The sequence below is a fragment of the Dendrobates tinctorius genome, unplaced genomic scaffold (assembly GCF_039654945.1).
Source record: "Dendrobates tinctorius isolate UK_male_01 unplaced genomic scaffold, ASM3965494v1 ptg000103l, whole genome shotgun sequence".
Taxonomy (NCBI): Eukaryota; Metazoa; Chordata; class Amphibia; order Anura; family Dendrobatidae; genus Dendrobates; species Dendrobates tinctorius.
Genome location: NW_027361771.1, coordinates 25,950,344 through 25,974,000, shown reverse-complemented (window position 1 = coordinate 25,974,000; position 23,657 = coordinate 25,950,344). Strand labels below are relative to the sequence as shown.

Sequence of the window (23,657 nt, the reverse complement as noted above, 5' to 3'; positions counted from 1 at the left end):
TTTACTGGATACTGATGCATGGAATAGTGAGGTCTACTATGCTATTTGATATTACAATCGTTTTAAATTCAAATTCATCCACTTCACTGAAGTTTCCCCAAACACAATACTGAAAAGCCACCTGTGAGATAGAGAAAGACATGTGAGCTTTAGGAAATTTGACTAGAAGTGGATCTTTTGTGGATCATCTAAATATCTGAACATGATATTTTTTCTTTTTGTGGTATACAGAAAAGCAAGTTCATACTGTCATTATACAAAGAAATGTTCAAAAACTAGTTCTCAGAAACATGATTAAGTATGGGCAAGGTTGTCCATCTGCAAAACAGTCACTATCGCTTGAAAGTGGTTATCCGCCCATGGGACATTATGTTCTCACTGAAATGCAAAATAATTCTTGCAACCAGATTCCATTAAAACTATTGTAGCATTTGATTTTTACAAAAATTGAACAGTTTTTACCTGGTGACAAGTTCTACTTAATCCTCTTATTTAATATATTTTATATCTAACAAAGAGATTGTCTAAGAATACATTATGCTTTACTAGCTGCAATTAGATTATTGTATTACCCAAATTAAGTGTCAAACCTTAGAAACTACCTCTTATGGTGTTCTTCTGGTTATAACGTTCTTTGTTGTTATTATTATTATTATTATCATTATGTATTTATTTATATAGCACCATTGATTCCATGGTGCTGTACATGAGAAGCGGTAACATACAAATTATAGATATCACTTACAGCAAACAAACTAACAATAACAGACTGATACAGAGAGGAGAGGACCCTGCCCCTGGGGGTCCACATTCTACAGGATGGTGGGGAAGGAGACAGTAGGTTGGGGGGTTGCAGCAGCTCCGGTGTTGGTGAGGCGGTAGCTCCAGTAGTGGTGTGGAGGCAGCAGGTTAATTGCAGGCTGTAAGCTTTTTGAAGAGGTGGGTTTTCATGTTCCATCTGAAGGATCCTAATGTGGTTGATAGTTGGATGTGTTAGGGCACAGAATTCCAGAGGATGGGGGGACATTCGGAAGAAGTCTTGGAAGCAATTAGGTGAGGAGCGAATAAGTGTGGAGGAGAGAAGGAGGTCTTGTAAGGACCAGAGATTACATGAGGGAAGATATAAGGAGATTAGTTGAGATGTATATGGAGGAGACAGGTTATGAACGGCTTTGTAGGTAAGTATTAGTAACTTTAACTGGATACGCTGAGGGAATGGGAGCCAGTGAAGAGATTTGCAGAAGGGAGAAGCAGAGGAATAGCGAGGAGAGAGATGAATTAGTTGGGCAGCAGAGTTAAGGATGGACTGGAGAGGTGCAAGAGTGTTAGCAGGTAGGCCACAGAAAAGGATGTTGCAGTAGTCAAGGTGGGAGATGATGAAGGCATGTACAAGCATTTTAAGGAGATTGAGGGTTGAGGAATGGATGGATTCTGGAAATATACAGTATTTGAGCTGGAGGCGACAGGAGGTGGAAAGAGCTTGGATGTGCGGTTTGAAGGACAGGGCACACGCAAGGATTACTCTGAGGCAGCGGACTTCAGGTACGGGGGAAAGCGTGATGACATTAATTGTGATAGCATATGCGCTTCATGGAAACAATCCATTGCTCAATTATACATAATTGAAATTCAATTATAACCACATGATGTCATAGCATAACTTGACAAATAGGATATATAAAATAGGACAATAATGAGATAGTCACATTTACTTAGAGAAGGTTAATTGCTGGAGTGACTCCAAATTACAGCCGATTGTGGAGAGTCTCCCTTCCTTTCTTATTGATACTGGTGAGTTCCTGAGAAGGGTTGATGGTCTCCACATTGGGGGTGACACCATACTTGTAATGGGTGATGTTGAATCACTTTATACAAACATTAGACACACAGACAGTTTAGCAGCTACTAAATACTTTTTGAACATGTCCAATCTGCCTGTGGGGATCATCAACCTGATTCTGGAACTCCTAGAATTTTCACTTACGCATAATATTTTCACTTTCAAGGCGTCCTACCTACAGCTCCAGGGTACAGCCATGGGTGCATCTTTTGTGCCATCTTACGCCAACCTGTTACTGGGGCTGTGGGAGAGGGACCTCCCCTTGTCAGATTGGGGGTCGTCGTTGGACCACATCCCACTTTGGGTGCGGTACATCAACGACATATTCCTAATCTGGCAGGGTTGCTCTTCTCAATTGAGCAAATTTATGGATGGTATTAATTCCAATGATCATAACATCCACATTACTTATCAATCACATATTAACAGAATTGACTTTTTGGATGTTACAGTATGGCGCAATTCTGATGATATCCTTCAGACCACCATTTTCAGGAAGGAAACATCAATTAACATGTTACTTCATGCATCCTCCGCACATCCAAAGTCACTTATTAATTCCATCCCCATTGGACAGTTTCTGCGGTTAAGCAGAATCTGTTCAGATGATTGTGACTTTGAAAGACAGGCTTTGGATCTTTCAGCTCGATTTCAAGAGAGAGGTTATAGTAGACGGTCCATAAAGCGTGCTTATAATAGAGCGAAACATTCTACAAGACACTCTCTGTTATATAACCAAAAAGTGAAAAGATCACCTCAGAAAATTAGATTCATCACCAACTATCACTCTCAATTTGCACGAATGAGACACTGTATTCAGAAGACATGGCCCATTTTTCAAACCGATTCGATTTTGAAGCAAATTCTTCCTAATGTACCTAGTATAACCATTGGGAGGTCTAAGAACCTCAGAGATTAATTGATGCATAGCCATTATCATGGTGAACCCAAGCCCAATATTTTTGGTGGTCCTAAGCGTGGTTGTTTTCCTTGTGGTTGGTGTGTCGCCTGTCCAAACATCGAACGTACGGATTCCTTTTTTAATTCCAGTGGCACCAGGACATATGACATCAGGGGACATATTTCTTGTACTTCACGTTATGTGATTTACTTTGCCTTGTGTCCATGTAATTTAATTTATATAGGTATGACGAATCGTCAATTATAAGTATGTGCCCGTGAACACATCCTGGGCATTCAGGCGGCAGCCGGCCATGATGATCCGACCACGCTTAGGACACTACCTCGGCATTTTAAATTGCACCACGGCTGCGATGGCTCGTTACTTAAAATCAGAGGTATTGACATTATTGAGCCAAAGATCCGTGGTGGAAAAATTAGCCAAAAATTATCTCAATGTGAGACAAGATGGATCTGGGCATTGGACACTGTTCACCCGAAGGGCTTAAATGAATCAAATAGCTTTGTTCCATTTTTATAACATCCTTTCTGGCTTTGACATCTATAGCCTCCTTGTACATTGCAGGTAATAGTTTGCTTTTAATTATCATTCTAACATTTTTATTCTTTTTTATTTAGTCTTTGTCCATCTTCGCATGCGTACCTCATGTGGTGTGGGCCGTTGTTTGGATGGTGATGCGTTATTTGATCACAGACTCTAGTCACGTCGCGGGATTTATTCATCTTGCATTGTATTATTTTACAGCCTATGGTTATTTCATGCAAGTTGTATTCTATCTGATGTATATCATTGCCCAGTTGGGGATAAGTTATGTCGTTTGTGGAGATTTGATTTGTATGATCATGATATTACGATATGTATATTTCTCCTTGTTACATGATAACAAATTTGTTATTGTGATATTTCTACATGTATATATATTTTCGAATATCTCTATAAATATTATGGTAACAATAATTATCAATTCAGAGAATTCATGTAGACATAGTCTTAATTGTGCTTTTATATCAGTAATTGTATATCATAATTTTGAATGGCGTAACGATCATGCCTTGTGGGATTTCCATCCATTATAATGCCCTGAGTTTTGTACATATACAATCATCTAGTATGTGTGATCTATATGTTTGCAGCTCAAACACTAATAACCTTTATTATACGGCCACATTCAATCGAACTAAATCGGTGCCTGCCTACATTTTTATATGTATTTATTATATAATTTTTCCAGTGCCAATCTTTCATGTGTAATGTATTGTTATCATTCGTTCCCGGTTTATAGACATTATTATTCACAATGCCATCTCATGACGACCGCTGGTACACATGCGCTCTGCCGCTTCTGTGATGCCCGGTGGCTCTCAGCGTCTTTGCTGGTCTGGTGGTCAGTCACACTCACTGTGACATCACCAGATGGCTGACGCCAACGCCGCCCGGCGTCCCCAGTTGCCGTGGTGATGCATGCATCATAGGAGGCGGTCCGGGCATGACATGGATATACTGAGGCACATTTATATTCCTATGGTAACCGGCGACTATAACTGAATAACCGGTACCTGATTGGCTGCACTAGTCACATGAGTGGCTCTTGCATCTGTGATTGGACACAGCGGTTTTAATCCTCTCACTTCCCCTTCCCATCACCCCTTGAGAAAGGCATTTCACGCCAAAACGCGCGTCGGGGGGACACACACCGGGCGGGACGCCTCTTATCCTTACCAGGTATGAATTCAACTCTTTATACTTTCATCATTGTATGCTGATACTTTTCATTGATATATGTCTGGTAGTGCGCACTTTATGAGGCCTTTTGGGGGATGTGCAATCTTACTTAGAGCAAGTATAATTAAATTCATTTGCAGTTAGGTGCTATGTGTGATTTATACTTACCCCCCTCCCTCCTGTGTATGTGTGTCCCATGGTCTTTTCTGCATGTACAAGCAGACTTGGATCTTCCACTTCACTGTGTTTCCACATATCCTGTTTGCTAATTGATCAATAAATTATATTTTGTATTATTCCATGTTTTGTGAGATTTTCTGGTTGTTTGTTTTTTCCTCCATATTTATTAATTGTGATAGATAGAGCCGATAAGGAAGATCTATGAGAGGAAAGATGATGACTTCAGATTTGTCCACATTGAGTTTGAGGAAGCGAGAGGAGAAGAAGGAGGATATGGCTGATAGACACTCAGGGATTCTGGACAGCAGAGAGGTGATATCTGGGCCAGAGTGGTAGATCTGAGTGTCATCAGCATAAAGGTGGTACTTAATCCATGGGACTTTATGAGTTGTCCCAGGCCAAGTGTATAGATTGAGAAGAGTAAGTGTCCTAGAACAGAAACTTGGGGGACTCTAACAAAAAGAGGGTGGGATGAGGAGATACTGTGGGAGTGGGAGACACTGAATAAGCGGTTGGAAAGTTATGAGAACATCCAGGATAGAGCGAGGTCTTCGACACCAAAGGAGGAGAGGATCTGTAGTAGGAGGCAGTGGTCAACTGTGTTAAAAGCAGAGGACAGGTCTAGAAGGAGGAGTATAGAGTATTGTACCTTATTTTTAACTGAAAGTAGGTCATTAGTAATTTTGGTCAGGGCAGTCTCAGTGAAATGATGAGGAGGGAAACCAGATTGTCAAAGAATAAGTTAGATGAGAGGTGGGAGGAAAGTTCAACGTCAACGTGCTGCTCCAGCAGTTTGGAAGCTAATGGGAGCAGCGATATTGAGCAATAGCTAGACATAGCGGTTGGGTCGAGGGTTGGATTTTTTAGGATAGGCGTGATTGTGGCATGTTTGAAAGCAGAAGGGAAGGTACCAGAAGTTATGGATAAGTTGAAGAGTTGGGTTAGGGATGAGATAAGTGTGGTGGTGAGGTTGAGGAGGAGGTGGGATGGAATGGGGTCGAGTGCACATGTGGTGAGGTGTGATTTAGAGAGGAGACAATTAAGCTCCCCTTCAGTGATGTTGGAGAGGGAGGATATTGGGAAGGGCATTGGTCTGGTAAAAAAGGGGTTGTGGTGGTTGAACAATAAAGACTTGCCTTGTTTAGTTGATCATATTTTTGAAGTGTGTGGCAAAGTCCTCAGCAGAGATGAAGGAGGTTAGAGGGGGCAGTGGTGGGCAAAGGAGTGAGTTAAAGGTTTTGAATAACTGTTTGGGGTTGTAGGATAGGGAAGATATGATGGTGTGATTTGCAAGTGAGTGTTACCTGTTTGAATGCAGTGAAATCATCTTGTGAATTTGTTTTCTTCCAGCGTTGCTCTGCAACCCTGGACACTTGCCAGAGATTTCTAGTGATGTTATTGTCCCAGGGTTGTCTATTGATACGTCACACTTTGCCTTGAACAAGAGGGGCGACCGTGTCATTATCTGATGTGAGAGTGGCATTGTAGAAAGCAGTGGCACTGTCTGTGTCGTGGAGTGAAGATATAGATGCCAGTGGTAGAATAGAGTCAGAGAGCATGTGGGTGTCTAGGTGTGCAAGGTTTCTGCGGGGGTGCGCATGTTGCTTAACATGGGTGACAGGAGAGTGGGACCTCTGATGAGAAAGTGAGTAGATGGTGGTCAGATAGAAGGAGAGGAGAGGTTGTGAAGTTAGATAGAGAGCAGAGACGGGTGAAGAACAGATCTAGTGTATGTCTGTCTGTGTGGGTGGCTGAGGAGGACCACTGAGTAAGTCCAAAAGATGAAGTAAGGGAAAGAAGTTTGGAGGATGTTGACTGAATGGTATCAGTGGGGATGTTGAAGTCACTCATGATGACAGTGGGAATGTGAGTGGAAAGAAAGTGAAGAAGCCAGGTAGGGAAATGGTCAATAAAAGCAGTGGCGGAGCTCGGAGGTCGGTATAGGATGGCCACTTGGAGGCTGGAGGGAGAGTAGATGCGGACAGAGTGGACTTCAAAAGAGGAGAGGATAAGGGAGGATTAAAGTTGCAGTTAGTAGAAAGGAGAAGACCCACTCCTACACCATGTCTGTTGCTGGGGCAAGGAGTGTGGGTGAATTGGAGGCCGCCTTAACACAGCACAGCAGGGGAGGCGGTGTCAGAGAGTGTCAGACATGTTTCTGTGAGGCTGAGGAAGGCAAGATTGTGACAGTTGTGACAGTTAGGTCTGTAGATAATTATTTTTGCCTTCTGTTCAATTTTTTTGTTTATAAAATATTTTTAGACAGCTATTTTAGATATTTATTCAGTTTTATGTAACATATTGTAATTAATGGCAACACATATCATGTGGTATTCAAGAAGTAATTATAACAGGGGTCAATTTTTATGTTAGCAGCTGCCGCCAAGGTAACTCCTTGAAATGTGGTGTAATCTTATAATTATATGATATCCTTCTTGATGGTTTGTTCACATCAATGCTTGTTAGGTTTCTTACATATATTTATATCTTCTTTTTAATGAACAATAAGAAATAATTGTGTTCTAAACTTAATTATATGCATTATTACTAATTCCAAGTGAAAATTATGTGCTTAAAGAGTTTTTTAAATGCAACAAATAAAATGTATTCGTTGTCAAACAGAAATTATTTTTTATTATATAATTTAATTATTAATTCTGATCATATTTCATGATATCTGTTGGTAATTACAGTATTCAAAGGAAACCTACATTGTTTACTCTTACAGGAAGGAATATTTCCTGGTAATGTGAATACTCCAAAAAATGACTCTGATAGCTGTACTGTAACAAAGCATAATCTTGTGTGATCTTCATATTATCAGGATATATTTCCATCATTTAAAATTATGTTTTAAATTTATTTTTTATATTGATTACTGCAAACAGAGTTTGAAAATCACTTGTTATTTATAAACATATTAGAAAATGTGAAACATTATTTTAAAACAGTAAATAAGATCTATTAGCTTAAATAGGAAAATCACTTCTTGGAATAATTTAGGAGTTAATGTCTTCAGGCCTGTCAAATCTCAAAGGTTGTGGCAACTATCATAAAAACACACTTAAGCAAAGACTTGCTGAGGGGTGTGACTAAATTTGCTAAATACAGAGAGCATCTTTAACTACTATGCAGCTACAGTATGTTGTCTGCTATTTGTTATGTTAAAAATGGCTAAAGTTATATGTAAGCCATATACTGTACATGAAGGCTATAAAACAAATTCTTCAGAACTCATTGGAAAGTGATGGAATTTACGAGCCTATACATTTTCCTGTTTTCACAGCCTGTGAACTAAATCTCAGAAACTTTTGAGGTGGCATGAGGACTACTATAACATTTTGGAGGCACTCCTAAGATCCCAAGAACAACTTCTGTGACCTGAAAAAGGGACATTTTCAGAGATGGACAGACACAAAAATAAACCACTCAGTAATATGTTGTCTTACCCACTCAAAACTTTGGGGAAACTTTTCCCAGTCAGAGGTTAGTGTGGATATTTCATAAAATCTTTCTGGTATTCTATTCGTGCTATGTGCTTCAATTGTCTTTAGGTATGTGATTGATGGATTGATGGAGTGAATAATTGAGATAAGTTGAATTCAGGATCCTATGACACTGAGAGAAAAGGCCAACCTGAAATCCAGCAACTGGTTTGACTGTCAGAATTTCCTTGGCACATCTGACTCTAAGAAGAGTAGGCTCATAATTGCTTCCTGAGTCAGTTGGGAGAACTGGCAGCTTATAAAGCAGCCTATAGAGTGTGAATAGGACACCTGCTTTTCTGAATGACAATCCATTTGAGGAAGCCTTGGTCTGGGGTATGTTAAGTATTTAAACAGTCCCATGTCTTGTCCAAACCGCATTTGGTTATTATTGTGCAATTTCCTAAACAACCATGATAGGTGACATATTTTGCTGCAGATATGGAAAGATATAATAAACATTTACTTACCTGACTGATAAAAACTGAAAGACTATACACCTCTTCTCTTGAACCATTCAGAAACACACTTTCTTAGACAGGAGAAAGAAAATTTCATGCATCTGGAACTGATGGTAGCTTGACTTACCTATAGCTGTATTGTTAGTATTACATCCTGTTATTCATATTCTGCATTGGCATCAAATCCAGGAAAGTAATTAAATGACTGAGATAAATAAAATAGAATGTACTTTTACTATAGAATTTGGAGTTGGATTTTGAAGATATGATTATTTCCAAATGTTCAAAGTTGGTCTCATAAACTAGGATCATTTCAATATAGGATCGTTTAAAGATATCTCAGAAATACCATGGAGACCCCAAATCCAAACAGTAAGATGCTTTGGATACTGCTATAGTTATGAAGCATGCATATAGAGCGTGATAAATAAAACACAAAAATAAACTTTTAATCACACGATGTGGATAAGGCCAGACTGGAGAGAAGTATAGGAGGAAAGTACAAAGAGCTAGCAAAATAAGAGTTTGTTTTTTACCACAACTGTTGCTCATTCCATCTCAGGAATTTTCCTCCTGTTGTTGGTATGTTTGTGACCAAATGGTTGTGTGTAGTGATGAGTGAGTATACTCATTGCTCGGGTGGTCTCCGAGTATTTTGTCGTGCTCGGAGATTTAGTTTTCGTCGTCTCATCTGCATGATTTACGACTTGTAGACAGGCTGAATACATGTGGGAATTCCCTAACAAACAGGCATTCCACACATGTATTCAAGCTGTCTAGCAGTCGAAAATCATGCAGACGACAAAAACTAAATCTCCGAGCACGACAAAATACTCGGTGGACACTCGAGCAACGAGTATACTCGCTCATCACTAGCTGTGTGTTATGATTCCCTGTATGCACTGAAAAGGCAGAGTGAAAATACCTAGAGACAGTCTGAATACGTGAAAAGAAATGGCTTAGATGAATTCTGGATGATCACTTGTAGTTCAACAAAAGAATGGTGGTGGACTATAATTATTCTGATAGGCAGGAATGTGTTAATTGAGGAATATAGTAAAGTTTCTTGTTAATTGATGGAAAATGAAGGGTTGGATTTTCTTCATGCTTTTGTGTTATTCAAATGCTATGAGTGAAAGTCTGTGATGGATGTATAATATAGTTGCTGATGATAGATTGATTTCATACATTGTAAGTTTGCAAGCAGAGCCCTCACTCTTATTTGTATCTGTTGATTTATGTGATTATTGTTATTCTGTAATATCGTTTATCAATAGCACACGTGAAGATAAGCAACTTTGTAATATGTTATAAGAAAAAAATATCAAACAGGAGAGTACTCGCGCTAAAGGATCAGACACCATAAAACATTACTGATCAATTGTGTACATAATAAATACCTGCAATATTTCTGGTAAACTCATGTGAACCTGGGTAGAATGGGGTAAATGTCTTCAAACACAATAGATGCGCTAGAAAGGTAAAAACAGCGGCTTTGAGAGATTGGTAAATATCGTTTTAGTACTAGTTTCTGTATAGATTTTGTACTCATAAAATAATAATAAAATTGTGAACCTTAATATGAGCAAAGGAATATGATGTCCATGAAGGCATTAAGCATAGTACCTTATAGGTTTATGCAACTATATAAATTGATAAAAGGTAATAAAAACAACTAGTAAATGTAGAGAGCGAGTCTGCAGTCAAAAAGAACATAGGCTATTAGTAGCAGTACTATGAAGGTGCCAGGGTGTAACCACCAATGAGGGGGTTGTTAGAGGTTGCGCGGTGAAAAGTAAATTATAGCTAACCCATTCATGTGCTGGGGGTGCTCAGAGTCTCAATAAGGGGCGACAGCCGCCAGGTACCTGCCGTCCTGTCAGTAGTAAGTAGACAGCGGCCAATCCAATTGTAAGTTGTAAGTGGCAAATCCAATTGTACTTAACTTGTAGTTTGGTTGGAAAAAACCTTCCAAGGTGGCGGTAAATCCTGGAGCGTTGTCCCGGCCGGTGACAAGCTCCCAGGGTGTGCTTAGCTGGAGCACGGTGTGCCGCGTTGAACGCTGGCAAGGCTTCGCCAAGCCTGCATGAGCACAGGACCTGTGTGATGTTGTCCGGGTCACATGCCTAGCAGAGTCACGTGGTGCCCAGCCGAAGGCTACGGTGTACAGGGGGAGCCAGTATCCTATACATTTCGGAATTACGGCAGATTTCTTCCTCAGGGATGGCTCCTCCTGCGTTAACAGCTGTATATATCGCGTTGGCTCATTAACCCTTAGTTAATCAAACGCAAACAATTCGATCTCGTTGTTTAATCTCCTGTTTGATTTATTTATTATTGTTTACTCCATTGTGGTAGGGGTCTTGTGGTACTTGCAGCGGAGTCAGCCCATTTATACTAGCACCGCTAACATATATCCATTTTTGTTGACTTTTACCTTTTTACCACATTTTAGCTGGCAACAGTATATTTCCATTACTGATTGATTTACCTCTTATCTTAAAATGAGTGATTTATGGGAAGACAGAAAAGACCGGATTAATTACATCCAGACATTTTTTAATATGAGTCAAAAAAGACTATCTACTAACACCTTTAGTGAGGATGGTATCTGTAAAGCTAAACAGTCATTGAAACGGTTGGAACAATTACTGCTAAAAGAAATGAGAGATTTATGGGAGGTGGTTACCTTAGAGAGATATTTAGCGTTTGATTGTGTTCCAAAAGGTTTACTAATACAAAAACCGTTATCTGGAGATATAGGGGATGACTCTACCCTCATTGAGTGGGATAATTTATTAAAAGACTTTTCTAAGCAGGCTGTATCCTTTATCATTAGTAAGAGAAAAAACTTACTTATAACTAACAAAAATGAAATTGGGAGACTCTTTAAGGATATTGACCTATATAAGAACCATCCAGAAATCAGAAATTTGTCAAATAGCATTAAAAATCGTATCAATAATAAAGAAAAAGAGATAATAGAAAAAAAGAAAAAGAAATTTGGCCGTGACGCTATTCCAAATTTTACTTCCAGTCAGCAAAGTGATGAACAGGAATTTGAAACTGTTGATCAGATTAATGCCAGTAATTTATCTCTTATTGTGTCAGAGGATTTTTTCTCAACATACTCCTCTCCAAGACAAGATCCTGTACTTACTCAGTCTGAAGGTTTGGAAAATAACGTAACGGATAGGACTGTAGGGCCACTCCATACCTCTAACCAACCCCAAGAAACTAGTGCAATTAATGACACAATCACTCCAACATTGACCCACAATGGTTTGAAATTCTAAATTCAATAATAGAAACAATGCAGAACAGTAATATACAGCCAATAGAACCAGCTAGCAATACAACAATAGGAACACATACTAGAGTTGAGACTACTAACACTCAACAATTAAATGGACACAGAATAATAAATTTGGTTTTCAATCGGCCCCCAAAAGAAACATCACAGGGGGTGTAGGGGGGGAAACTCTCCCAAAAAAAGAAGAAATCTAAACAAATAAGTAATGAAGATCAAAAAATCTTAAATTTGAGTAATTATTCGCTTAAAACTAATGAGGAATCCCTACTTAAAAAAGGGTTAAAATTTGCTCCAGCAACTAAATTTAATAAATTTCAGGCTTTCATTGGCCTTAAACAATTTATGCGCAAACTGGCATTGAAAAAATATTTTCTCAAAAAAATCCCATTGGATACTACAACACCTGCTCAGCATGAAGTTGAAGTATGTTCTAATTTCACTAACCTTAAAGCCAAATCTAAATTTAACCCAGTAAATGAATATTTGGAGGCCTTCGATTCTTTCCAAAAGAATGTCATTCATGATCTTAAAAAAATTAGTGATAAAAAATGCGCTCAGTGTAAATACAATCTCACGAATAAAGAACGAAGGGCAATTCGTGATTTACAACAGAAAAAGGATATTGTGATTCGCCCGGCAGACAAAGGGGGGGGATTGTAATTATGGACTATCTACAATATGAAAATGAATCTTTACGGATTTTGGGTGACACAACTACTTACAAGAAACTGGATAAAGACCCTATAGACAGTCATGTAACTGAATTAAAAAGTCTGCTAACCAAAGGTTTAGATAATGGCTTATTGAACAAGCACGAATACGAATATATAGATACTCCACACCCCAGAACAGCCGTATTCTACCATCTACCAAAAATCCATAAGGATATAAATAACCCCAGGTATTGGAAATCTTACTTCAAATTTATCTCATTATGTAGACTGTCATCTACAAAAAATAGTACCAACCCTTCCAGCTTACCTGAAAGATACAAAACATCTTTTGCAAATATTGAATGAATTTAAGTGGGAAAATGAATTCATCCTAGGTACGCTAGACATCACATCACTGTATACAGTTATTCAGCATGATAAAGGTACAGAGGCATTGGGTCACTTTTTAAGTAAAACAAATACCTTCACTTAAGATATGGTAGACTTTATTAAGGAAAGTGCTCTCTTTATTTTAACACATAATAGTTTTAAGCATGGGATGCACTACTATACCCAGCAGTGGGGTACAGCCAAGGGGACCAGATTCGCACCCAGTTAAGCAAACCACTATGTGGGAAGATGGGAGGACCTCCACGTGTATGTAGGGTGCGTGCTGCGCGCGAATCTGGCCCTGTGGCTGCGTTTCATAGACAATGTAATTTTCATATGGAAAGGGAGGGAAGAATCTTTAAATCAGTTTTTAAATTATATAAATAAAAATGATTTTTATTTGAAGTTCAATGCTACTACTAGTAAAGAACGAATACATTTTCTAGATTTAGATATTTTTATTAGTGAGGATAGGATCCAAACTTGCACATATATGAAACCTACTGACTCCAACAGCTACATCTCTATGAAAAGCTGTCATCTACCAAGATGGTTACTAAATGTACCATGCAGTCAGTTCATGAGACTACACCGAATCTGTACTAGCGATTCATAGTACAACAAGGAAGCAGATACACTGATTAATAAATTTATAAGTAAGGGCTATGAACAGGAGAACCTATTGGAAATTAAAAATGAGGTTGAAAATATCCCCAGAGAAGAACTAATTCACAACACCAGAGATAGGAGGGGTAGTCCACCACCACCAAAAAATCCAAATAATTTAGACATTATATCTATTCTTATAATTACACAATATAATTCAAATACTAAATTTCTCAAAAAAATAGTAAAAAAAAACATTGGGAGCTCCTGAAGGAGGACAAAGTAATTGGAAATAAAATCATCCAATATCCAAAATTCATTTTTCGGAAAGCCAATAATTTGGGCAATATCATAGCCCCTGCAGTACGAAACCCTAAGCATTCAAATAACTGAACTGGCCCCTTTAAAACAGGTGAAAGGATTTTTTTCCTTGTCAAAAGTGTCAAATCTGCAAAACATTACACCCTACAAAACAGAAGTTTGTCACTTCACAATGTGGAACTCGTTTTGAAATTCAGGACTTCATAACCTGTAGCACTACAGGGGTAATATATGTCATTGAATGCCCCTGCCATAAAATGTATGTAGGACAAACCATACGTCCCCTCTGTAAAAGGATAGGGGCACATCTTAGAAATATCAGAAATGATGTGGATAATCACCCCCTATCCAGACATTTTAAAACATTTCATAAGGGGTCTGTCAATGGCACAAAAATTATGGGCATCAAGGTAGTTAATAAAGACTGGAGTAAAGGTAATTTTATTAATCAGATGTCAAGAGAAGAAACCAGCTGGATTTTTGAATTGAACACCTTTTAACCAAAGGGATTAAACAACGAGATCGAATTGTTTGCGTTTGATTAACTAAGGGTTAATGAGCCAACACGATATATACAGCACTGTAGCCTTCGGCTGGGCACCACGTGACTCTGCTAGGCACGTGACCCGAACAACGTCACGCAGGTCCTGTGCTCACGCAGGCTTGGCGAAGCCTTGCCAGCGTTCAACACGGCACACCACGCTCCAGCTAAGCACACACAGGGAGCTTGTCACCGGCCGGAACAACGCTTCAGGATTTACAGTGACCTTGGAAGGTTTTTCCAGCCGAACCACAAGTTAAGTACAATTGGATTTGCCACTTACAACTTACAGTTGGATTTGCTGGTGTCTACTCACTACTGACAGGAGCGCAGGTACCTGGTGGCTGTCGCCCCTTATTGAGACTCTGAGCACCCCCAGCACATGCATGGGTTAGCCATAATTTATTTTTCACCGCACAACCTCTAACAACCTCCTCATTGGTGGTTACACTCTGGCACCTTCATAGTACTGCTACTAATAGCCTATGTTCTTTTTGACTGCAGACTCTCTCTCTACATTTACTAGTTGTTTTTATTAGCTTTTATCACTTTTATATAGTTGCATAAACCTATAAGGTACTATGCTTAATGCCTTCATTGACATCATATTCCTTTGCTCATATTAAGGTTCACTATTTTATTACTATTTTATGAGTGCAAAATCTATACAGAAATGATTACTAAAACGATATTTACCAATCTCTCAAAACCGCTGTTTTTACCTTTCTAGCGCATCTATTGTGTTTGAAGACATTTACCTCATTCTACCCAGATTCACATGAGTTTACCAGAAATATTGCAGGTATTTATTAAGTACACATTTGATCAGTAATGTTTTATGGTGTCTGATCCTTTAGCGCGAGTACTCTCCTGCTTGATTTATTTATTATTGTTTACTCCATTGTGGTAGGGGTCTTGTGGTACTTGCAGCGGAGTCAGCCCATTTATACTAGCGCCGCTAACATATATCCATATGTTATAAGAACAATGTGCTTCTTTATCTGCCAGAATTGATGAGTCATTATAAAAATTCTCAGCTCTGAGGTAAAATTTGCTTTCAGTGAAGACAGACTCTCCTATTACTGAGACAGGATGACAAGTTGCTATGGATATAATTCCATGTAGACAGGAGGGCAGGAGCTACAGGCAGAGCTCCTCCCGCCTCCTCTCCGTTCTATCTATGTAGAATCTTATCAGTACCAGCTGCCATCTCAGGAATGGGAGAGTCTAGCTTCACTGTATACAGATTTTACCTCTGAATTGGGAATTTTAGTAATAAAAAGCTAATGTCCTAATATTGTCATAAACCCATATACAAGGGTAAATCCACTTCTCAATACCAAATTCTAATACAACAAAATGACCATAGATAGTTATACTACTAGGGTCAAAGAAGAAGTGGTCTCAAAATATTTTTTGTTAAAAAAATTAAAGGATGAGAATAGAGGGACAATTTTGATAGAGAAAGAAGCTAATTTTTCTGGTAAGACATATTACAATGTGATATTTTCATGTGTACAATTGATTTATGAAATAAAAATTACTCTTTAAAGGTTTTCAAGTGAGATGAAGATTAATGAAATGTATAAATGGAATGATATCCTGTTTTTGTCTTCTTTCCACTGTTTATACAGTGTGTTGTAATTGTGATAATCTCAAACTATTAGATAATAAGACAAGAAAGGATGGGAAGTTGGTTGGTAGCTAGAACTGAGGTAATAGGTCATCTACATGACAGCATGGCAAACACGGTTCTCATCGGGGAAGATTATTACTTGCACTAAGAGAATTGTGGTTCCCATGCTGTCATATGACAGTGTGAGGAAGTAGCTATGAACAGCAGTAAAACAATTACCTCCGGTCACACGCATCAGCTGATGAGAGAGTACTACTCATATCAGCCTGTGCATGCTGTCGCTGATGACAGTGAGAGCATGCTCTGCTGATGGGTGTTGATTAGCTGGCATCTGTGCCATAAATAAATAGATTTAAAAAAGAGAGATTACGCTCTTGGCAGTAGGATCCGACAGGCGGGGATAGAGGTCACATCATTAATGTGACCGCTATCCAAATCATCCAGATTGTTGTGGAACAGTATGCATTGTTTTTGGGGTGTTGATTTTTATTTCAAATACAGGATGTTATTCATGCTGTCTGCTTATTTCCATATTTACTATGGAGTTAGTAATGGGGGCCTCTTATAGATGAGTCACTACTACTAACCCAAGGGTTTGATGGCAGCTGCCATTACAAAGCTGATATGAACCCCACAACTATTACCCTACTTGGCACCAACACAGAGCAGGTGGGAAGAATGAGGTGAAGCTCGTGATTTGGTGTTGATGCTCCATTTCTGGGGCGACTGAAAGCTGATGTTCATAGTCTGGGAGGAGGGTCAATTTCCCTGGTGCCTTTCCTGGCTCTTAATATCAGTAAACACTTGTCCTTTTATCCTTTGCTGGTTTGAAATTACGGGAGGACCCCACATCATTTTTTTTCTGGGCTCGACCAATAAAATAACCAGAAAAGGCTAATCCAACAGCTGTGAGTTTATATTAATTACCTTTATTGTGTTCTTCAGAACTCTTGAGCGTGTGTTGGAAATCAGAAGACTGTTATTTCACTGTTCTCTGTAAACCAAATTCCAGAGACTTCTGAAATGGAGTTAGGACTGCTCTAACACCCTTCATGGACAAAACAAGATTTATGTAATGTTAAAGAGTTGGTCCAGTACCTAAAACCTCTTTTCTAAATATCTACCTTTACACCTTAAACACCTTTTGCAATTTGCTTTATTATAAAATTCCTTACTCTTCTCCCTATCTATTTAATCCATAAATGTGTTTTTTGTTTACCTTCACTTACCATGATGTTTTGAGAAAAGTCTGAAACAAGACATCATAGGAGTCTGTGGCTAACTTCCTGGCTCCTATCCTCCCTCTTGGAAAAGGACATCATCAAGGGCAGCACTGCAGTTACTTAATACATTTTCTCACATTGCCACCCTCTGAAGATATCCTGGATCCACTGTTATAATGATAGACACTGTGGGACAGATCAGCGCAGCACTGGCACTCTGCTTCTATTTACACCACCAATTCTTCTTAGGGTACCGTTACACTTAGCGATGCACCAGCGATCCCGACAATGATATGGATCGCTGGTGCATCGCTAAGTGGTCGCTAGTGAGCTGCCACACAGGCAGATCTCACCAGCAACATAGCAGGGGTTGGGGGTCACTACTTACCTGTCAGACGCAGCGATCCTTATGTCCTCCCGCCCGCCTCCACGCGTCGCTCGTCGGCGCCACAGGAAGCCCAGCATGAAGCTGACGATGAGAAACGGCCCAGGACCTTCTTGCGCGATCAGCGATAACCAGCGGGGGAGCCGGTCAGAGGTAAGTATCACATGTAGCGATATTGCTAGCAATATCGCTGCTATGTCACAAAATCGGTGACGTTGCAGCGATATTGCTAGCGATATCGCTATGTGTAACGGGCGCTTAAGACTAGGTACACAAGACAGTGTTTTCTCTCATCCAAGAGAATCAGGCCGATTATGCTAATCACATTGTGATCATAGTGTGATCCGATTCACATGGATAAGAAGATGGAAAAAAAGATGTCTCCATTTCCTCCATTCTGTCAGTCAATGCAGCAATCTTTTTTCTCGAACAGACTATATCTGAGGAATAAATTGTATATGTACATGGCCCCAAAGTATAGCATTGGTGGCAGTATAATTCAATGTTTTGTCAGGTCATACTCAATCTAAAAATACAGTTGTCTGCATGAGCAATAACTGTGAAAGAAGACATCTTCAGGGGGTGGAGATAGAAGCCGTGAGTGACACCAGTGCTTCCGCACAGCTTCTGGCACTGTCCTCAAACAAATAGTCATTAGGGAGTGGCGCTGTTAACACTGACTGCTTCTATCACCTCTCGCTGATAATATGTTTGAGAGTGGTGGTAGAAGCTGTTGGGTGGTGGTGGTGTCAATTACTGCTTCTATCTCCTGCTCCTGATGATGTCTTTTGTTACAGTTAGAATCAGCGGCAGTGGAGATGGAAGCAGAGTGTGATGCTACAGTCACATATCAAATGAATTCTATCACTATTACCATGAATCCACAACATCTTTAGAGAGCAGCAATGCAAGAAACTGTCGCGAAGGAGGAAGGCAAGTGATTGAAGCCCCAGCCTCCTGTAATGTCCTGTTTGTGTTATGATTCCACCACACGGCGGGGGAAGAAGGTGCCACTGAGCTCCACCCCCCACTGACCCTACCTACTTGCCGGTCCCACCCTAGCCGGTGGGCGACAACTGGGCGGCGGTCCCTACCTCGGCATAAGTGCAGGGAGCTACAGTGAGGGTAACCGAGGGTGGAATGAGTGCAGGACAACCTAAGGGAGACAAGCAGCAGCAAGGAGGGCTACTAGAGTAAAACTAAAGAGTGAATGAACCTGAAGGGTAAAACCATGAAAACCCCAAACTAACACAAAAAATACTAGCTTTCAGCAAAGACCAAAGAGGAAAGCTGGAGTCCCAGAGGTACTCAACGAAAGAGAGACCGGGAGGCTGACTGAGGTAGTACCGGACAGCGCAGAAGGGAAGGCAGGAATCCGTACCACAGAAGAATCACCGGCAAGGAGTGAAAGCCCTGTGGAGTGCTAAATAGGAAGAAGGCGGGACATAAGCACAGGAAACAGTGAAGCAGCCAATCACCAGAACGGAGGAAGAACGATGAACGAAAAAGAACTAGTTAATCTGAAACTGTATATTAAGACTGGTTGTGTGGCACAGCCAGTAAGGCAGCGAGACTTGCTGTGGAACACAGATTAGACCCCGGTACAAATCCTGACAGTTTGAGACTCCTTACAAACGAAACATCACAGGAAGTGAAGTATAAAAACACACATTTAGGGATTGGCTAAATAGGAAGATATGCATGGTATTGTATAATAAAGCTGATTACAAAAATGGTAAGGATGTAAAGATAGTCATTTTAAAAGGCCAGCATAGGTGCTGAACCATTCCTTTAATGTCAGCTCAAAAAGAGCTTCCACATTCAGTGTGTGACTGTATTTAGCAGAATCTAAGTAGTTCCCAAGTTTTCACCATATAACACTTTACTATAATCTGGAATTTCTTGCATAGGTTTCCAGATGAACACTGCCGAGTACCAATTTTTTGCCTGATCTAGCTGAACAGAGTAACCAGATAAACCTGGGACAGAACCAAAGAATAATTGAGTTCAATTGCAAAGTTAGTGAAAGCAGTGTCAAAAGCCAGGAGATACAATACATGCAGATCAATAATGCAAAGAATTAAATTGTCTGAAAGAAAAATCAGAGACAGAATAAAGGGGTTTATCCAGAAGTAGTGGTCAACAGAGGATGGGTTAGAACACAGAAAACAATCCCACATTGTGACGGAGTCAGCGTCTGCTGAGTTGATTTCTAGGGTGGACCCTCTGGGTCACGGCACCCACCCACCTAGGGCAAGCTGACCATGTGAGGAACCACTCCCTGTACAGGGAGTGTCAGGGGCAAGACCAAGGGGGTGAGTCACCACGACTGCTGGAACCAGATGGCCGGCTTAAGTAAGACACAAGTGCGAGTGTCTGGCAAAAGGGAACATGCAGGGTACAAGACAAGACAAAGTGTGGTCACAGGGTTTCTTCAATAAAGCGTGGTCTCAGGGTTTAGTCAGGTTGAAGACGTGATAATAAGGACAAAGTGATACATAGCAAGGTGCTTGCGTGAGCACACCAAGGTCCAAGGCATGATGCATGCTAGGTGGCACGGCAGGGTTCTGGTAAGGGCTAGATGGCATCGGACTCCAGACATCTGGCAATGATCGACAGGCTCCAGTCATCAGGTTGCGGACTTCAGCTCCGGACATCAGGCCGCAGTCAACAGACTTCGGACCTCTGGCAGTGATTGGCAGGCTCTGGGCATCCGGCAGGCAAGCCAGGGTTTAGGCAAGAAGACACGCCAGAGTTCAAGACATGGTGCATGTTAGGAGACACGCCAAGGTCCAAGGCAGGGTTCCAGGCAGGATGCATGCTAGGAGACACACCAGGGTCCAGGGCAGGGTTCAAGGCAGGATGCGTGCTAGGGGGAACACCAGGGTCCAAATCAGAGTGCAAGGCAGGGGGCATCCTAGGAGGCACGCCAGGGTTCAGGCTAGGGCCTGTACATGTTAGGAGGCATGCCAAGGTTCAGGCAAGGGCCTGTGCATGCTAGAGGGCATGCCAGGGTACAGGCTAGAGCCTGTGTGTGCTAGGAGGCACGCCAGGATTCATGGCAGGGCCTGCGTGTATTTTAGAGGAGCACGGGGAGGTATGCCAAGGAGCATGTTAGGGCCTACGCGTGCCAAGAGGGCACGCAAAGCACAGTGCAGAGACAACATGAGTGTAAGGAAGCACAGAGGGCACGGCTGGGTCACTGCCTAGCTAGTCGGGCTGAGGCTCAGACAGGCGGGCAAGACTGAAGCGAGCACGGCTGAGGCACAACAGGGGGACACAGCTAAGTCACTGGCCGACAAGCACGGCTGATGCACAAGCAGGCACGCATGGCTAAGGCAGGCACGGCGGAGGCACAAACAGGCGATGAGGCAAGGCCAGGCGCGTGCAAAGGGCACGCGGAGAAACAAGGCAAAGTAAAGCACAGAACAAGGAGCAGAATGTAGGCTGAAGCACAGAACCGGGTACAAGAAAGAGAAGCGGAGCGTATGCTAGAGCCCAGGGCCAGGTCAGAGACATAGAGCAAAGTACAGACAGGTAGCGGAACGTATGCTGAGGCACAGAGCCGGGTACAACGGAAAAGCGGAGCGTATGTCAGAACACAGAGCCAGGTATATGGCAAAGCACAGAGTACAAGACAGGGCTTGTGCTAAAGGAGCATGGGAAGGCAGAATACAAAGATAAGGCTTAAAGAAGAGTACATGGCCAAAGCGCGTACAGACCGCACAGCGAGGTACAGAATGGAAATAGTCTTGTGCAAGAGAGCACGATAGGACAGAGTGTAGGAGAGGAGCAGAGGTTGTGCTAAAGGAGCACAATAAGACAGAGTACAGAGAAAGCACACAAGGCTAGATACAGAACCAGGTACAGGACACCAGATGAAGACAAGACACCAGACGAAGTACAGGACAAGGACAAACACAGGATACCAGACAAAGTACAAGCACAGAGCGTGTGTGAAGAAGCACAACAGGGCAGAGTGCAGGGGCACAGAATACAGGGAGCAACTGAGCAGACAAAACAGCCTAGCAGGGAATCAACACGATACTCAGGCCCCGACCTTAGGAAGGGGCAGTCTGATATAGGGCCTTAGCACCTGGACTTCCGGGTCAAGACCATGGGGAGGACTTCTGGGTCAGGTCCTCCAGGATCATAGAGAGGACTTCTATGTCAGGTCCTCTAGAAGCATAGAGAGGATTGCTGGATGAGGTCCTCCTGGACCATAGAGAAGATCACATGGTCTGGTCCTCCAGGACCATAAAGAGGATTGCTGGATCAGGTCCTCCTGGACCATAGAGAAGATTACATGGTCGGATCCTCCAGGACCATAGAGAGGATTGCTGGATCAGGTCCTCCTGGACCATAGAGAAGATCATGTTAGGCAGAGCAGAGATGGGCGCGCACACAGCAACGGCATGCAGCCATGAGGTAAAGCACACATGCGCACAGCAACGGCATGCAGCCATGGTGTGGTACGAGTGCACACTAGCAGTGGCACACAGCCATGAGATGAATCACATGTGCACACAAGCAATGGCATATAGCCATGAGGTAGAGCACGAGTGCGCACCAGCAACTGCAGGCAGCCATGAGATGAGGTGCGCATGCACACTGCTCCAGGGGTCATGCAGCATAACAGACATGACAGGAATAACAGTGAGGTGCGCGTGCACACTGCTCCAGGGGTCATGCAGCATAACAGACATGACAGACATAACAGTGAGGTATGCGTGCACACTGCTCCAGTGGTCATGCAGTATAACAGACATGACAGGCATAACAGTGAGGTGCGCATGCACACTGCTCCAGGGGTCATGCAACATAACAGACATGACAGGCATAACAGTGAGGTGCACATGCACACTGCTCCAGGGGTCATGCAGCATAACAGACATGACGGGCATGACACACATAAGTGCTGTACAGGTATGAAACGTGCTGAGGAGAGGCGAGCATAACAATTTTTTTTACCCCTATTCTACTTGAATTTATTCAATGCAAATTGGGTCTCCTCCTATACTTGAGCAAAGCTACCAGACAAAAGGTTGGAGAGATTTGCTCAACTTCGTTATCTAATCTTCACACTCCAAACTGCTATCAAAATCAAAAATATTTTTTTAATACTAAGCACTGTTCTAAGTTTTCAAAAGTTCAACTTGATTCTTTAGAAAGTTATGTGAACCGTTGTTTACTGACAGCCATCTCTCATAACCCCTCTATGTAACAGGGTCAGCAGAGACAGTTCCCTCCCAGAAGGAATAAACTTTTTAACATGGAACATGCTAAATAAGACTAAGTGCACACTCCATTAGAGGAGGCAGTCTTCCTCCCACAAATCAGAATTCATTAAATGTGCAATGTTCAATACATCGGGGGCAATAGCAAATGTAACAATGGTATTCTAAGGCTATGGCATAAATAAAGATAAATGAATCTCTCAAAATTTATTTCAGGCGCAGATTCACTGAAGTAGGTCAAAGCTTTGCCAGATTGGTTTCAGTCCGATCTTCTGGCACTAAGCTTCATACAGCCACATCATTGTCAACAAATCTTTATTGAAATCCGATCCAAAGCAGATGTAGGATTGGATAGATAATTAAGGCTGCAGGACAAGTATACTTAGGAAAAAATAGTATAATATTTTCTTATTTTTTTAAATACTTTCCAGGGGTCATACAGTAATACAATTACCTCCGGTCACACGCATCAGCTGATGAGAGAGTACTACTCATATCAGCCTGTGCATGCTGTCGCTGATGACAGTGAGAGCATGCGCTGCTGATGGGTATTGATTAGCTGGCACCTGTGCCATAAATAAATAGATTTAAAAAAGAGAGATTACGCTCTTGGCAGTAGGATCCGACAGGCGGGGATAGAGGTCACATCATTAATGTGACCGCTATCCAAATCATCCAGATTGTTGTGGAACAGTATGCATTGTTTTTGGGGTGTTGATTTTTATTTCAAATACAGGATGTT

At 41.3% G+C, this 23,657-nt stretch overlaps 1 long non-coding RNA gene across 1 annotated transcript in view; it reads left to right on the top strand.

Annotated features, from left to right (window-relative positions):
* Positions 1–23,657, top strand: part of LOC141100224 (uncharacterized) — a 303,864-nt gene that overhangs the window by 252,456 nt on the left and 27,751 nt on the right. Inside the window, exon 4 of the long non-coding RNA XR_012234647.1 lies at positions 7,951–8,150. This is a non-coding gene — a long non-coding RNA (uncharacterized lncRNA). The remainder of the gene's footprint in view (positions 1–7,950; positions 8,151–23,657) is intronic.